Here is a 3,764-nt window from a genome sequence, read left to right on the forward strand (position 1 = left end):
TGTGTGTGTGGGGGGGGGATATTGTGATTATATAAATATACATATATATGATTATATATTCTTAGAGTACTTATCTGAGTGGACTTACTTAAGATTTTTAAACATGTACAAGATTCCTAATGTCCTGTTAGAAAGTATTTTCCCAGGCTGACCCATCAGACTTATGCATTAATCCCTGAATTCTGACCTTTTGGTTTGCTTATCAAGTTTGGTAGAAATTTCCAGAAGGGATTAGCTGTAGAACAGCGTACAGGTGATTAAGCATAAATAATATATATTAAGTGCTTAGCTCAGTACCCAGCAAGTTATAAACGCTGAACACATTTTAAACATTATTGTTATTTCTATATCAAGCTAATAAGAATGACTCATCAGACCCCAGTTGTCTTCTCCCTGGTTATTATTTTTTTTGATTTTCTACTGCCCTAATCACATTATTCACTAAGTATATGACGAAGCACAAGACTTGAATATGCTAAAGAAATAAATACACATTGGGAACTGGTCAATAACAGGCAGAAAGAAGAAAAGGGATTTGCTTAGGACTATTCTCGGATTTCCTGATGCTCAGACTGGTGGTTTGTACGTATATGTATCTTTCTAGCATTTTACAGTTTAAGCAACATTTTAATTATAATTCATTAAATGGCTTTATGTTTAAGGGCTCCATTTAGGTCTCACCTTTATGATTTTTGCCATTTGTGTATACCACTTATACTACTAATTACCTAATATGTTTCTTTAAATGACTCAGAACGTATGTTATAAAAAATACCTCACATATGTTTTAACTTTCACATCAACCTTTCAAAGTAAATTTTATTCCCATTTGTATAGGTGAGGAAACACACTTAAAGTAATAAAGTACCTTACTGTAAATCTCAGAAGTAATGAAAGGCAAAGACTAAATTAAATTCAAACTTGAGTCTCTTTGTCACTGTTGCTCATGAGGATCACTCAGCTTTACTGCACCTAAATTCATGTTGGTTCCTTTTTCCCAATGATGGAGCTCTCCACATATTTCCTCTTTTCTCATTTTTTCTGTATCTCAAAGACCTCTTCCCAGATCATTTGACAAAATACCTACAGTGATCAACATTGAATATGTGGTTTTTCTCTGAAGTGTAAATAAAATTTCAGTTTCTTTTATGAGAGGAGGTTTTTGAAAGGTATTTGTGAAAATGGAAACACTTTATTTCTTTACAATTTCGTGCTTCTCTATGAAGAGAATGGATTCTCAAGAGAGTTCTTTGCTTGATAGACCGATTACTGGATGTGTCACTGAATTAGAGGTTTAGAAAATTCAGTATTGTCCCGCCTGGTGCAAAAGTATTGGGGAGAGGGGTGAAGGCCGGGAGCCCAAAGGCTGGAGGTCTCTTTGGAGAGAAAAGAGCCAGCGGGAAAATAGATTACATGTGAATGTAGTTCAAGGCATCGTTTGTCTGGTGATGCAGAGCAAGCATGAAGACATCTTAATCGCCATGCCATTTCCTTTATTTACATGGCTGTCAGTGGAAGAAAATCTTTGAAGAGAGTAAGGGGAGCAGGGGGTGGCTGCAAACCATGCAGATACTTTTTGGAAGAAGCAAAATTGTACCATAGGATTTTATAAATTGGCCTAATAAATAGGCCATGTCACATAAATATGGTATCTCTTTCTACACAGAGGGCCTCAAAGTGGTTTTATATTAGTTCAGTAAACATAAAACTGTTCAGCCATGTACTATGCAGTGTCTGCACTGTTATGCAGCATATAGACCACATGTTCAGGAATCCAGTTTGGATAGCCTCTAGAACAAAAAGAAACTGCTAATCCTTTTGTCATTAAAAAAAAAACAAAAAAAAAACCACTATATGTATCAAACTCAAGAACATAAAGAATAAAGTTATGACTTGAAGGAAAGTAAAATGCTTTTAATAAAAGCAAATTATTAATATTTGCCTTTGTGGTTTTTCTTTAGATTTTAGCCTTTATCCTAATAAGGAATATCCCTGGATATGCCCGTTCAGTTTACAGTTCATTTTTTGCTTGGTTTGGAAAAATTTCATTAGAGGTTAGTACATTAATATTTTGTTCTATTTTACACAGCCAGTGTTTTGTGTGTGTGTGTGTGTGTGTGTGTGTGTGTGTGTGTGTGTGTAAATCTAACATACCTTTTAAAATNAGGCAGGCCATTTTTATGGAAAAACCACTGGAGCAGTTTGGGTGGACCCACAAAATTGGGTGGGGTGGGGCAAACAGTGTTACCTAGGTTGGTGGAAATCAGATATGGCGCCCACCTGTGCATGTAGCTGGGTGAGGGCAGAGCTGAACAAAGGAACAGTGGCTTCTACCAGCACTCCTTTCTGGGAGAGAGCTGCCCCTCCAGCCCTTGTCCTAAAGCCACACAATTCAGTTCCTCCCCATATGTCCCTGGTGCCTTCCAAGCTGCTGCCCCAGTGCTGAGCTCAGAGTAAGTGAGTCCATTAGCAAGTAAGTATACACTGTGCGTGGGCCCTGCAGGAGGACCTCCTGGGATCCAGCTGCCCTCCATCTCACTCAGCTACAATCTTCATTGGTTTTCACAGCCAGAAGTTACGGGGACTTCTTTTCCCAGCACTGGAACCCTGAGCTGGGGAGCCTGTTGTGGGGCTGGAACCCCTCGCTTCTCAGGGGCAACTTCTGCAGCCGAGATATCCCTTCTGACTTTTAATGGTCACACATGGGTGTGGGACCAGCCTGTTTTGCATCTTTGCCCCTCCTGCCATTCTCGACATGGCTGCTTCTGTATGTCCCGAGTTGTAGGGCTTCTGTTTAGCTAGACTTCAGGGGATTTCTCAATGATGCTTTTTTGTAGTTTAGTTGTAGTTTTGCAGTGGTTATTGGAGGATGTTACCTACAGTGTTTATCTACTCTGCCATCTTGACCAGAAACTAATCCATTATTTTTAATAAATAAAACCTCTACTTTAAAATTTCTTTTTCTCTTTATTTTCTAAATTGAACATAAATTCTGAACTGAATACATATACAAGTTAAATATGAAAAATAACTGAAAGCTTAGTGAAATAGGAATTTTAAAAGTTACAATAAGGTGTTTGACAGCCATCCCTGCTGTATGATCACTATTTCCAGGAAAGCATAGACCTACCCCTCGTGCTGCTTTCTTACGTTTGGGCAGCTGAGACACCAAAACAAGTGATGAGCCAGTCTTTGGGAAGTTTTTGATACAGCTTTTTAAATATCATGATAAAGTATGTAATGTTATAAATAAATAAAACTGTTTAAAACTTTCTGAGAATGCTACCTCTTTAAGGCGTAATTGTTTTTGTGAACTGATTCATGTTGTTGTTTTTTATTTAGACCTATTCCATCTGGGCTAGCAGTTGTAAAAACAAAGCAGAGTGCAACGAACTCCACCCATCTGTTTCTGTGGTACAGGTAATTATCTTGACTTAGAGACATTTTTTCCTCTTAATTCTTGATAGAATGCAGTTTCTGGTGGAACAGAAATTTGAAATCAAACTTTATAAAATATAAGTATAGTACTTAATGTTTCTGAGCCCTACCTTCCTTTCTTATAACAGGGATATTAAAATATTTTTTAAGGGTTGTTATTATTAAATGTATGGAAATGGATCAGTATTTTTCACTTGATAGGCACTTAGAAAACGTTAATTCTACTTTCATATTTGCTTTTCTTCATTTAGTTATTCAAATTTCTTCATTTAATTGGTCACAGTTATCAATTATCTACTATGTGTTAAGTACCATGCTACATGTAC

General features: G+C 37.0%; 1 long non-coding RNA gene across 1 annotated transcript in view; it reads left to right on the plus strand.

The window, feature by feature from the left end:
* The first annotated feature begins 1,906 nt into the window (after positions 1-1,906).
* Positions 1,907-3,764, plus strand: part of LOC109371949 (uncharacterized) — an 8,777-nt gene continuing 6,919 nt past the window's right edge. Inside the window, exon 1 of the long non-coding RNA XR_002121968.1 lies at positions 1,907-2,054. This is a non-coding gene — a long non-coding RNA (uncharacterized LOC109371949). The remainder of the gene's footprint in view (positions 2,055-3,764) is intronic.

Source organism: Hipposideros armiger, unplaced genomic scaffold, assembly GCF_001890085.2.
Source record: "Hipposideros armiger isolate ML-2016 unplaced genomic scaffold, ASM189008v1 scaffold_603, whole genome shotgun sequence".
In the NCBI taxonomy this organism is placed as follows: Eukaryota; Metazoa; Chordata; class Mammalia; order Chiroptera; family Hipposideridae; genus Hipposideros; species Hipposideros armiger.